Here is a 14,727-nt window from a genome sequence, read left to right as displayed (position 1 = left end):
TGATCTATCCAAATCTGTGTTGCAACTGAAGATCCGTCGAAAACTGACCGAGTTATGAGCATGCAAAGTGGCAAAATGAGGAATTTTTTGGAAAAACCGCGAAAATGTTAAGTCTTTGTATCTCGAATAACTTTTTCCACAGACATCTGAGCATATCGGCATGGAACAACTTATGGTAGCCAATGAGCTGATCTATCCAAATCTGTGTTACAACTGAAGATCCGTCGAAAACTGACCGAGTTATGAGCATGCAAAGTGGCAAAATGAGGAATTTTTTGGAAAACCCGAGAAAATGTTAAGTCTTTGTATCTCGAATAACTTTTTCCACAGACATCTGAGCATATCGGCATGGAACAACTTATGGTAGCCAATGAGCTGATCTATCCAAATCTGTGTTACAACTGAAGATCCGTCGAAAACTGACCGAGTTATGAGCATGCAAAGTGGCAAAATGAGGAATTTTTTGGAAAACCCGAGAAAATGTTAAGTCTTTGTATCTCGAATAACTTTTTCCACAGACATCTGAGCATATCGGCATGGAACAACTTATGGTAGCCAATGAGCTGATCTATCCAAATCTGTGTTACAACTGAAGATCCGTCGAAAACTGACCGAGTTATGAACATGCAAAGTGGCAAAATGAGAAATTTTTTAGAAAAACCGAGAAAATGTTAAGTCTTTGTATCTCGAATAACTTTTTCCACAGACATCTGAGCACATCAACGTGGAACAACTTATGGTAGCCAATGAGCAGATCTATCCAAATCTGTGTTACAACTGAAGATCCGTCGAAAACTGACCGAGTTATGAGCATGCAAAGTGGCAAAATGAGGATTTTTTTGGAAAAGTTGAGAAAATGTTAAGTCTTTGTACCTCGAATTACTTTTTCCACAAACAACTAAGCACATCGGCGTAGAATAACTTTTGGTAGCTAATGACCAGATCTATCCAAATATGTGCTACAATTGAAGATCCATTGGAAACTGATCGAGTTATAAGCATCCAAAGTGGCAAAATGAGGATTTTTTTTGGAAAAGTTGAGAAAATGTTAAGTCTTTGTACCTCGAATAACTTTTTCCACAGACAACATAGCACATCGGCGTAGAATAACTTTTGGTAGCTAATGACCAGATCTATCCAAATATGTGCTACAATTGAAGATCCATTGGAAACTGACCGAGTTATAAGCATCCAAAGTGGCAAAATGAGGAATTTTTTTGGAAAAGTTGAGAAAATGTTAAGTCTTTGTACCTCGAATAACTTTTTCCACAAACAACTAAGCACATCGGCCTAGAATAACTTTTGGTAGCTAATGACCAGATCTATCCAAATATGTGCTACAATTGAAGATCCATTGGAAACTGACCGAGTTATAAGCATCCAAAGTGGCAAAATGAGGAATTTTTTTGGAAAAGTTGAGAAAATGTTAAGTCTTTGTACCTCGAATAACTTTTTCCACAAACAACTAAGCACATCGGCCTAGAATAACTTTTGGTAGCTAATGACCAGATCTATCCAAATATGTGCTACAATTGAAGATCCATTGGAAACTGACCGAGTTATAAGCATCCAAAGTGGCAAAATGAGGATTTTTTTTGGAAAAGTTGAGAAAATGTTAAGTCTTTGTACCTCGAATAACTTTTTCCACAGACAACATAGCACATCGGCCTAGAATAACTTTTGGTAGCTAATGACCAGATCTATCCAAATATGTGCTACAATTGAAGATCCATTGGAAACTGACCGAGTTATAAGCATCCAAAGTGGCAAAATGAGGAATTTTTTTGGAAAAGTTGAGAAAATGTTAAGTCTTTGTACCTCGAATTACTTTTTCCACAAACAACTAAGCACATCGGCGTAGAATAACTTTTGGTAGCTAATGACCAGATCTATCCAAATATGTGCTACAATTGAAGATCCATTGGAAACTGACCGAGTTATAAGCATCCAAAGTGGCAAAATGAGGAATTTTTTTGGAAAAGTTGAGAAAATGTTAAGTCTTTGTATCTCGAATAACTTTTTCCACAGACAACTTAGCACATCGGCGTAGAATAACTTTTGGTAGCTAATGACCAGATCTATCCAAATATGTGCTACAATTGAAGATCCATTGGAAACTGACCGAGTTATAAGCATCCAAAGTGGCAAAATGAGGAATTTTTTTGGAAAAGTTGAGAAAATGTTAAGTCTTTGTATCTCGAATAACTTTTTCCACAGACATCTGAGCACATCGACGTGAAATAACTTATGGTAGCCAATGAGCTGATCTATCCAAATCTGTGTTACAACTGAAGATCCGTCGAAAACTGACCGAGTTATGAGCATGCAAAGTGGCAAAATGAGAAATTTTTTAGAAAAACCGAGAAAATGTTAAGTCTTTGTATCTCGAATAACTTTTTCCACAGACATCTGAGCATATCGGCATGGAACAACTTATGGTAGCCAATGAGCAGATCTATCAAAATCTGTGTTACAACTGAAGATCCGTCGAAAACTGACCGAGTTATGAGCATGCAAAGTGGCAAAATGAGAAATTTTTTAGAAAAACCGAGAAAATGTTAAGTCTTTGTATCTCGAATAACTTTTTCCACAGACATCTGAGCATATCGGCATGGAACAACTTATGGTAGCCAATGAGCTGATCTATTCAAATCTGTGTTACAATTGAAGATCCATCGAAAACTGACCGAGTTATGAGCATGCAAAGTAGCAAAATAAGGATTTTTTTGGAAAAACCGAGAAAATGTTAAGTCTTTGTATCTCGAATAACTTTTTCCACAGACATCTGAGCACATCGACGTAGAACAATTTATGGTAGCTAATGAGCAGATCTATCCAAATCTGTTTTACAATTGAAGATCCATCGAAAACTGACCGAGTTATGAGCATGCAAGGTAGCAAAATAAGGATTTTTTTGGAAAAACCGAGAAAATGTTAAGTCTTTGTATCTCGAATAACTTTTTCCACAGACATCTGAGCACATCGACGTGGAACAATTTATGGTAGCCAATGAGCAGATCTAACCAAATCCGTGTTACAATTGAAGATCCGTCGAAAACTGACCGAGTTATGAGCATGCAAAGTAGCAAAATGAGGATTTTTTTGGAAAAACCGAGAAAATGTTAAGTCTTTGTATCTCGAATAACTTTTTCCACAGACATCTGAGCACATCGACATGGAACAAATTATGGTAGCCAATGAGCTGATCTATCCAAATCTGTGTTACAATTGAAGATCCATCGAAAACTGACCGAGTTATAAGCATCCAAAGTGGCAAAATGAGGAATTTTTTGGAAAAGTTGAGAAAATGTTAAGTCTTTGTACCTCAAATAACTTTTTCCACAGACAACTTAGCACATCGGCGTAGAATAACTTTTGGTAGCTAATGACCAGATCTATCCAAATATGTGCTACAATTGAAGATCCATTGGAAACTGACCGAGTTATAAGGATCCAAAGTGGCAAAATGAGGAATTTTTTTGGAAAAGTTGAGAAAATGTTAAGTCTTTGTACCTCGAATAACTTTTTCCACAGACAACTTAGCACATCGGCGTAGAATAACTTTTGGTAGCTAATGACCAGATCTATCAAAATCTGTGTTACAATTGAAGATCTGTCGAAAACTGACCGAGTTATGAGCATGCAAATTGGCAAAATGAGCAAATTTTTTGGAAAAACCGAGAAAATGTTAAGTCTTTGTATCTCGAATAACTTTTTCCACAGACATCTGAGCATATCGACATGGAACAACTTATGGTAGCCAATGAGCTGATCTATTCAAATCTGTGTTACAATTGAAGATTCGTCGAAAACTGACCGAGTTATGAGCATGCAAAGTAGCAAAATAAGGATTTTTTTGGAAAAACCGAGAAAATGTTAAGTCTTTGTATCTCGAATAACTTTTTCCACAGACATCTGAGCACATCGACGTGGAACAATTTATGGTAGCCAATGAGCAGATCTATCCAAATCCGTGTTACAATTGAAGATCCGTCGAAAACTGACCGAGTTATGAGCATGCAAAGTAGCAAAATGAGGATTTTTTTGGAAAAACCGAGAAAATGTTAAGTCTTTGTATCTCGAATAACTTTTTCCACAGACATCTGAGCACATCGACATGGAACAAATTATGGTAGCCAATGAACAGATCTATCCAAATCTGTGTTACAATTGAAGATCCATCGAAAACTGACCGAGTTATAAGCATCCAAAGTGGCAAAATGAGGAATTTTTTGGAAAAGTTGAGAAAATGTTAAGTCTTTGTACCTCAAATAACTTTTTCCACAGACAACTTAGCACATCGGCGTAGAATAACTTTTGGTAGCTAATGACCAGATCTATCCAAATATGTGCTACAATTGAAGATCCATTGGAAACTGACCGAGTTATAAGGATCCAAAGTGGCAAAATGAGGAATTTTTTTGGAAAAGTTGAGAAAATGTTAAGTCTTTGTACCTCGAATAACTTTTTCCACAGACAACTTAGCACATCGGCGTAGAATAACTTTTGGTAGCTAATGACCAGATCTATCAAAATCTGTGTTACAATTGAAGATCTGTCGAAAACTGACCGAGTTATGAGCATGCAAATTGGCAAAATGAGCAAATTTTTTGGAAAAACCGAGAAAATGTTAAGTCTTTGTATCTCGAATAACTTTTTCCACAGACATCTGAGCATATCGACATGGAACAACTTATGGTAGCCAATGAGCTGATCTATTCAAATCTGTGTTACAATTGAAGATTCGTCGAAAACTGACCGAGTTATGAGCATGCAAAGTAGCAAAATAAGGATTTTTTTGGAAAAACCGAGAAAATGTTAAGTCTTTGTATCTCGAATAACTTTTTCCACAGACATCTGAGCACATCGACGTAGAACAATTTATGGTAGCTAATGAGCAGATCTATCCAAATCTGTTTTACAATTGAAGATCCATCGAAAACTGACCGAGTTATGAGCATGCAAGGTAGCAAAATAAGGATTTTTTTGGAAAAACCGAGAAAATGTTAAGTCTTTGTATCTCGAATAACTTTTTCCACAGACATCTGAGCACATCGACGTGGAACAATTTATGGTAGCCAATGAGCAGATCTATCCAAATCCGTGTTACAATTGAAGATCCGTCGAAAACTGACCGAGTTATGAGCATGCAAAGTAGCAAAATGAGGATTTTTTTGGAAAAACCGAGAAAATGTTAAGTCTTTGTATCTCGAATAACTTTTTCCACCGACATCTGAGCACATCGACATGGAACAAATTATGGTAGCCAATGAACAGATCTATCCAAATCTGTGTTACAATTGAAGATTCGTCGAAAACTGACCGAATTATGAGCATGCAAAGTAGCAAAATAAGGATTTTTTTGGAAAAACCGAGAAAATGTTAAGTCTTTGTATCTCGAATAACTTTTTCCACAGACATCTGAGCACATCGACGTAGAACAATTTATGGTAGCCAATAAGCAGATCTATCCAAATCTGTGTTACAATTGAAGATTCGTCGAAAACTGACCGAGTTATGAGCATGCAAAGTAGCAAAATGAGGAATTTTTTGGAAAAACCGAGAAAATGTTAAGTCTTTGTATCTCGAATAACTTTTTCCACAGACATCTGAGCACATCGACGTGGAACAATTTATGGTAGCTAATGAGCAGATCTATCCAAATCTGTTTTACAATTGAAGATCCATCGAAAACTGACCGAGTTATGAGCATGCAAAGTAGCAAAATAAGGATTTTTTTGGAAAAACCGAGAAAATGTTAAGTCTTTGTATCTCGAATAACTTTTTCCACAGACATCTGAGCACATCGACGTAGAACAATTTATGGTAGCCAATGAGCAGATCTATCTAAATCCGTGTTACAATTGAAGATCCGTCGAAAACTGACCGAGTTATGAGCATGCAAAGTAGCAAAATGAGGAATTTTTTGGAAAAACCGAGAAAATGTTAAGTCTTTGTATCTCGAATAACTTTTTCCACCGACATCTGAGCACATCGACATGGAACAAATTATGGTAGCCAATGAACAGATCTATCCAAATCTGTGTTACAATTGAAGATTCGTCGAAAACTGACCGAGTTATGAGCATGCAAAGTGGCAAAATAAGGATTTTTTTGGAAAAACCGAGAAAATGTTAAGTCTTTGTATCTCGAATAACTTTTTCCACAGACATCTGAGCACATCGACGTGGAACAATTTATGGTAGCTAATGAGCAGATCTATCCAAATCTGTGTTACAATTGAAGATCCATCGAAAACTGACCGAGTTATGAGCATGCAAAGTAGCAAAATAAGGATTTTTTTTGGAAAAATCGAGAAAATGTTAAGTCTTTTTATCTCGAATAACTTTTTCCACAGACATCTGAGCACATCGACGTAGAACAATTTATGGTAGCCAATGAGCAGATCTATCTAAATCCGTGTTACAATTGAAGATCCGTCGAAAACTGACCGAGTTATGAGCATGCAAAGTAGCAAAATGAGGAATTTTTTGGAAAAACCGAGAAAATGTTAAGTCTTTGTATCTCGAATAACTTTTTCCACCGACATCTGAGCACATCGACATGGAACAAATTATGGTAGCCAATGAACAGATCTATCCAAATCTGTGTTACAATTGAAGATTCGTCGAAAACTGACCGAGTTATGAGCATGCAAAGTAGCAAAATAAGGATTTTTTTGGAAAAACCGAGAAAATGTTAAGTCTTTGTATCTCGAATAACTTTTTCCACAGACATCTGAGCACATCGACGTGGAACAATTTATGGTAGCTAATGAGCAGATCTATCCAAATCTGTTTTACAATTGAAGATCCATCGAAAACTGACCGAGTTATGAGCATGCAAAGTGGCAAAATAAGGATTTTTTTAGAAAAACCGATAAAATGTTAAGTCTTTGTATCTCGAATAACTTTTTCCACCGACATCTGAGCACATCGACATGGAACAATTTATGGTAGCCAATGAGCAGATCTATCTAAATCCGTGTTACAATTGAAGATCCGTCGAAAACTGACCGAGTTATGAGCATGCAAAGTGGCAAAATGAGAAATTTTTTAGAAAAACCGAGAAAATGTTAAGTCTTTGTATCTCGAATAACTTTTTCCACAGACATCTGAGCATATCGACATGGAACAACTTATGGTAGCCAATGAACAGATCTATCCAAATCTGTGTTACAATTGAAGATCCATCGAAAACTGACCGAGTTATGAGCATGCAAAGTAGCAAAATAAGGATTTTTTTTGGAAAAATCGAGAAAATGTTAAGTCTTTTTATCTCGAATAACTTTTTCCACAGACATCTGAGCACATCGACGTAGAACAATTTATGGTAGCCAATAAGCAGATCTATCCAAATCTGTGTTACAATTCAAGATTCATTGGAAACTGACCGAGTTATGAGCATGCAAAGTAGCAAAATAAGGATTTTTTTTGGAAAAATCGAGAAAATGTTAAGTCTTTTTATCTCGAATAACTTTTTCCACAGACATCTGAGCACATCGACGTAGAACAATTTATGGTAGCCAATAAGCAGATCTATCCAAATCTGTTTTACAATTGAAGATCCATCGAAAACTGACCGAGTTATGAGCATGCAAAGTAGCAAAATAAGGATTTTTTTAGAAAAACCGATAAAATGTTAAGTCTTTGTATCTCGAATAACTTTTTCCACAGACATCTGAGCACATCGTAGTGAAACAATTTATGGTAGCCAATGAGCAGATCTATCTAAATCCGTGTTACAATTGAAGATCCGTCGAAAACTGACCGAGTTATGAGCATGCAAAGTGGCAAAATGAGAAATTTTTTAGAAAAACCGAGAAAATGTTAAGTCTTTGTATCTCGAATAACTTTTTCCACAGACATCTGAGCACATCGACGTGGAACAATTTATGGTAGCTAATGAGCAGATCTATCCAAATCTGTTTTACAATTGAAGATCCATCGAAAACTGACCGAGTTATGAGCATGCAAAGTGGCAAAATAAGGATTTTTTTAGAAAAACCGATAAAATGTTAAGTCTTTGTATCTCGAATAACTTTTTCCACCGACATCTGAGCACATCGACATGGAACAATTTATGGTAGCCAATGAGCAGATCTATCTAAATCCGTGTTACAATTGAAGATCCGTCGAAAACTGACCGAGTTATGAGCATGCAAAGTGGCAAAATGAGAAATTTTTTAGAAAAACCGAGAAAATGTTAAGTCTTTGTATCTCGAATAACTTTTTCCACAGACATCTGAGCATATCGACATGGAACAACTTATGGTAGCCAATAAGCAGATCTATCCAAATCTGTGTTACAATTGAAGATCCATCGAAAACTGACCGAGTTATGAGCATGCAAAGTAGCAAAATAAGGATTTTTTTTGGAAAAATCGATAAAATGTTAAGTCTTTGAGTCTCGAATAACTTTTTCCACAGACATCTGAGCACATCGACGTAGAACAATTTATGGTAGCCAATAAGCAGATCTATCCAAATGTGTGTTACAATTGAAGATTCGTCGAAAACTGACCGAGTTATGAGCATGCAAAGTAGCAAAATGAGGATTTTTTTGGAAAAACCGAGAAAATGTTAAGTCTTTGTATCTCGAATAACTTTTTCCACAGACATCTGAGCACATCGACGTGGAACAATTTATGGTAGCTAATGAGCAGATCTATCCAAATCAGTGTTACAATTGAAGATCCGTCGAAAACTGACCGAGTTATGAGCATGCAAAGTAGCAAAATGAGGATTTTTTTGGAAAAACCGAGAAAATGTTAAGTCTTTGTATCTCGAATAACTTTTTCCACAGACATCTGAGCACATTGACGTGGAACAATTTATGGTAGCTAATGAGCAGATCTATCCAAATCTGTGTTACAATTGAAGATCCATTGAAAACTGACCGAGTTATGAGCATGCAAAGTAGCAAAATAAGGATTTTTTTTGGAAAAATCGAGAAAATGTTAAGTCTTTGAGTCTCGAATAACTTTTTCCACAGACATCTGAGCACATCGACGTAGAACAATTTATGGTAGCCAATAAGCAGATCTATCCAAATGTGTGTTACAATTGAAGATCCATCGAAAACTGACCGAGTTATGAGCATGCAAAGTAGCAAAATAAGGATTTTTTTGGAAAAACCGAGAAAATGTTAAGTCTTTGTATCTCGAATAACTTTTTCCACAGACATCTGAGCACATCGACATGGAACAATTTATGGTAGCCAATGAGCAGATCTATCCAAATCCGTGTTACAATTGAAGATCCGTCGAAAACTGACCGAGTTATGAGCATGCAAAGTAGCAAAATAGCAAAATAAGGATTTTTTTGGAAAAACCGAGAAAATGTTAAGTCTTTGTATCTCGAATAACTTTTTCCACCGACATCTGAGCACATCGACATGGAACAAATTATGGTAGCCAATGAACAGATCTATCCAAATCTGTGTTACAACTGAAGATCCGTCGAAAACTGACCGAGTTATGAGCATGCAAAGTAGCAAAATGAGGATTTTTTTTGGAAAAATCGAGAAAATGTTAAGTTTTTTGTACCTCGAATAACTTTTTCCACAGACATCTGAGCACATTGACGTGGAACAATTTATGGTAGCTAATGAACAGATCTATCCAAATCTGTGTTACAATTGAAGATTCGTCGAAAACTGACCGAGTTATGAGCATGCAAAGTAGCAAAATAAGGATTTTTTTGGAAAAACCGAGAAAATGTTAAGTCTTTGTATCTCGAATAACTTTTTCCACCGACATCTGAGCACATCGACATGGAACAAATTATGGTAGCCAATGAACAGATCTATCCAAATCTGTGTTACAATTGAAGATTCGTCGAAAACTGACCGAGTTATGAGCATGCAAAGTAGCAAAATGAGGATTTTTTTGGAAAAACCGAGAAAATGTTAAGTCTTTGTATCTCGAATAACTTTTTCCACAGACATCTGAGCACATTGACGTGGAACAATTTATGGTAGCTAATGAGCAGATCTATCCAAATCTGTTTTACAATTGAAGATTCGTCGAAAACTGACCGAGTTATGAGCATGCAAAGTAGCAAAATAAGGATTTTTTTGGAAAAACCGAGAAAATGTTAAGTCTTTGTATCTCGAATAACTTTTTCCACCGACATCTGAGCACATCGACATGGAACAAATTATGGTAGCCAATGAACAGATCTATCCAAATCTGTGTTACAATTGAAGATTCGTCGAAAACTGACCGAGTTATGAGCATGCAAAGTAGCAAAATAGCAAAATAAGGATTTTTTTGGAAAAACCGAGAAAATGTTAAGTCTTTGTATCTCGAATAACTTTTTCCACAGACATCTGAGCACATCGACGTGGAACAATTTATGGTAGCTAATGAGCAGATCTATCCAAATCTGTTTTACAATTGAAGATCCATCGAAAACTGACCGAGTTATGAGCATGCAAAGTAGCAAAATAAGGATTTTTTTAGAAAAACCGATAAAATGTTAAGTCTTTGTATCTCGAATAACTTTTTCCACAGACATCTGAGCACATCGTAGTGAAACAATTTATGGTAGCCAATAAGCAGATCTATCCAAATCTGTGTTACAATTGAAGATCCATCGAAAACTGACCGAGTTATGAGCATGCAAAGTAGCAAAATAAGGATTTTTTTAGAAAAACCGAGAAAATGTTAAGTCTTTGTATCTCGAATAACTTTTTCCATAGACATCTGAGCACATTGACGTGGAACAATTTATGGTAGCTAATGAACAGATCTATCCAAATCTGTGTTACAATTGAAGATTCGTCGAAAACTGACCGAGTTATGAGCATGCAAAGTAGCAAAATAGCAAAATGAGGATTTTTTTGGAAAAACCGAGAAAATGTTAAGTCTTTGTATCTCGAATAACTTTTTCCACAGACATCTGAGCACATTGACGTGGAACAATTTATGGTAGCTAATGAGCAGATCTATCCAAATCTGTTTTACAATTGAAGATTCGTCGAAAACTGACCGAGTTATGAGCATGCAAAGTAGCAAAATAAGGATTTTTTTGGAAAAACCGAGAAAATGTTAAGTCTTTGTATCTCGAATAACTTTTTCCACCGACATCTGAGCACATCGACATGGAACAAATTATGGTAGCCAATGAACAGATCTATCCAAATCTGTGTTACAATTGAAGATTCGTCGAAAACTGACTGAGTTATGAGCATGCAAAGTAGCAAAATAGCAAAATAAGGATTTTTTTGGAAAAACCGAGAAAATGTTAAGTCTTTGTATCTCGAATAACTTTTTCCACAGACATCTGAGCACATCGACGTGGAACAATTTATGGTAGCTAATGAGCAGATCTATCCAAATCTGTTTTACAATTGAAGATCCATCGAAAACTGACCGAGTTATGAGCATGCAAAGTAGCAAAATAAGGATTTTTGTTGAAAAACCGAGAAAATGTTAAGTCTTTGTATCTCGAATAACTTTTTCCACAGACATCTGAGCACATTGACGTGGAACAATTTATGGTAGCTAATGAACAGATCTATCCAAATCTGTGTTACAATTGAAGATTCGTCGAAAACTGACCGAGTTATGAGCATGCAAAGTAGCAAAATAAGGATTTTTTTGGAAAAACCGAGAAAATGTTAAGTCTTTGTATCTCGAATAACTTTTTCCACCGACATCTGAGCACATCGACATGGAACAAATTATGGTAGCCAATGAACAGATCTATCCAAATCTGTGTTACAACTGAAGATCCGTCGAAAACTGACCGAGTTATAAGCATCCAAAGTGGCAAAATGAGGAATTTTTTTGGAAAAGTTGAGAAAATGTTAAGTCTTTGTACCTCGAATAACTTTTTCCACAGACAACTTAGCACATCGGCGTAGAATAACTTTTGGTAGCTAATGACCAGATCTATCCAAATCTGTGTTACAATTGAAGATTCGTCGAAAACTGACCGAGTTATGAGCATGCAAAGTAGCAAAATGAGGATTTTTTTGGAAAAACCGAGAAAATGTTAAGTCTTTGTATCTCGAATAACTTTTTCCACAGACATCTGAGCACATTGACGTGGAACAATTTATGGTAGCTAATGAGCAGATCTATCCAAATCTGTTTTACAATTGAAGATTCGTCGAAAACTGACCGAGTTATGAGCATGCAAAGTAGCAAAATAAGGATTTTTTTGGAAAAACCGAGAAAATGTTAAGTCTTTGTATCTCGAATAACTTTTTCCACAGACATCTGAGCACATCGACGTGGAACAATTTATGGTAGCCAATGAGCAGATCTATCCAAATCCGTGTTACAATTGAAGATCCTTCGAAAACTGACCGAGTTATGAGCATGCAAAGTAGCAAAATGAGGATTTTTTTGGAAAAACCGAGAAAATGTTAAGTCTTTGTATCTCGAATAACTTTTTCCACCGACATCTGAGCACATCGACATGGAACAAATTATGGTAGCCAATGAACAGATCTATCCAAATCTGTGTTACAATTGAAGATTCGTCGAAAACTGACCGAGTTATGAGCATGCAAAGTAGCAAAATAGCAAAATAAGGATTTTTTTGGAAAAACCGAGAAAATGTTAAGTCTTTGTATCTCGAATAACTTTTTCCACAGACATCTGAGCACATCGACGTGGAACAATTTATGGTAGCTAATGAGCAGATCTATCCAAATCTGTTTTACAATTGAAGATCCATCGAAAACTGACCGAGTTATGAGCATGCAAAGTAGCAAAATAAGGATTTTTTTAGAAAAACCGATAAAATGTTAAGTCTTTGTATCTCGAATAACTTTTTCCACAGACATCTGAGCACATCGTAGTGAAACAATTTATGGTAGCCAATAAGCAGATCTATCCAAATCTGTGTTACAATTGAAGATCCATCGAAAACTGACCGAGTTATGAGCATGCAAAGTAGCAAAATAAGGATTTTTTTTGGAAAAATCGAGAAAATGTTAAGTCTTTTTATCTCGAATAACTTTTTCCACAGACATCTGAGCACATCGACGTAGAACAATTTATGGTAGCCATTAAGCAGATCTATCCAAATCTGTGTTACAATTCAAGATTCATTGGAAACTGACCGAGTTATGAGCATCCAAAGTGGCAAAATGAGGATTTTTTTTTGGAAAAGTTGAGAAAATGTTAAGTCTTTGTACCTCGAATAACTTTTTCCACAGACAACTTAGCACATCGGCGTAGAATAACTTTTGGTAGCTAATGACCAGATCTATCCAAATATGTGCCACAATTGAAGATCCATTGGAAACTGACCGAGTTATAAGCATCCAAAGTGGCAAAATGAGGAATTTTTTTGGAAAAGTTGAGAAAATGTTAAGTCTTTGTACCTCGAATAACTTTTTCCACAGACAACTTAGCACATCGGCGGAGAATAACTTTTGGTAGCTAATGACCAGATCTATCCAAATATGTGTTACAATTGAAGATCCATTGGAAACTGACCGAGTTATAAGCATCCAAAGTGGCAAAATGAGGAATTTTTTAGGAAAAATTGAGAAAATGTTAAGTCTTTGTACCTCGAATAACTTTTTCCACAGACAACTTAGCACATCGGCGTAGAATAACTTTTGGTAGCTAATGACCAGATCTATACAAATATGTGTTACAATTGAAGATCCATCGAAAACTGACCGAGTTATGAGCATGCAAAGTAGCAAAATAAGGATTTTTTTAGAAAAACCGATAAAATGTTAAGTCTTTGTATCTCGAATAACTTTTTCCACAGACATCTGAGCACATCGACGTAGAACAACTTATGGTAGCCAATGAGCTGATCTATCAAAATCTGTGTTACAATTGAAGATGCTTCGAAAACTGACCGAGTTATGAGCATGCAAAGTAGCAAAATAAGGATATTTTTGGAAAAACCGAGAAAATGTTAAGTCTTTTTATCTCGAATAACTTTTTCCACAGACATCTGAGCACATCGACGTGGAACAATTTATGGTAGCTAATGAGCAGATCTATCTAAATCTGTGTTACAATTGAAGATCCATTTGAAACTGACCGAGTTATGAGCATGCAAAGTAGCAAAATAAGGATATTTTTGGAAAAATCGAGAAAATGTTAAGTCTTTTTATCTCGAATAACTTTTTCCACAGACATCTGAGCACATCGAAGTGGAACAATTTATGGTAGCTAATGAGCAGATCTATCTAAATCTGTGTTACAATTGAAGATCCATTTGAAACTGACCGAGTTATGAGCATGCAAAGTAGCAAAATAAGGATATTTTTGGAAAAATCGAGAAAATGTTAAGTCTTTGTATCTCGAATAACTTTTTCCACAGACATCTGAGCATATCGGCATGGAACAACTTATGGTAGCCAATGAGCTGATCTATCCAAATCTGTGTTACAATTGAAGATCCGTCGAAAACTGACCGAGTTATGAGCATGCAAATTGGCAAAATGAGGAATTTTTTTAGAAAAACCGAGAAAATGTTAAGTCTTTGTATCTCGAATAACTTTTTCCACAGACATCTGAGCATATCGGCATGGAACAACTTATGGTAGCCAATGAGCTGATCTATCCAAATCTGTGTTACAATTCAAGATCCGTCGAAAACTGACCGAGTTATGAGCAAGCAAAAAGGCAAAATGAGGAATTTTTACGAAAAACCGAGACAATGTTAAGTCTTTGTATCTCGAATAACTTTTTCCACAGACATCTGAGCATATCGGCATAGAACAACTTATGGTAGCCAATAA

At 36.0% G+C, this 14,727-nt stretch overlaps 1 long non-coding RNA gene across 4 annotated transcripts; it reads right to left on the bottom strand.

Moving 5' to 3' along the window:
• Window positions 1–1,070: 1,070 nt before the first annotated feature.
• LOC125773745 (uncharacterized) lies at window positions 1,071–14,004 on the bottom strand. Of its 4 annotated transcripts, none has more exons than XR_007420345.1 (4): window positions 13,156–14,004; window positions 3,325–4,266; window positions 1,630–1,818; window positions 1,071–1,440 (listed from the first exon to the last, which is right to left on the bottom strand). It is a non-coding gene; the product is annotated as an uncharacterized LOC125773745 (long non-coding RNA). The 4 variants fall into 4 exon arrangements; XR_007420343.1 differs by lacking the exon at window positions 1,630–1,818 and having other exon boundaries at window positions 1,071–1,629; window positions 13,156–13,344; window positions 13,534–14,004; XR_007420344.1 differs by lacking the exon at window positions 1,630–1,818 and having other exon boundaries at window positions 1,071–1,629.
• Window positions 14,005–14,727: the final 723 nt, after the last annotated feature.

Source organism: Anopheles funestus (assembly GCF_943734845.2).
Source record: "Anopheles funestus chromosome X unlocalized genomic scaffold, idAnoFuneDA-416_04 X_unloc_5, whole genome shotgun sequence".
Lineage (NCBI taxonomy): Eukaryota > Metazoa > Arthropoda > Insecta > Diptera > Culicidae > Anopheles > Anopheles funestus.
This window is presented reverse-complemented; position numbering and strand designations above follow the sequence as displayed.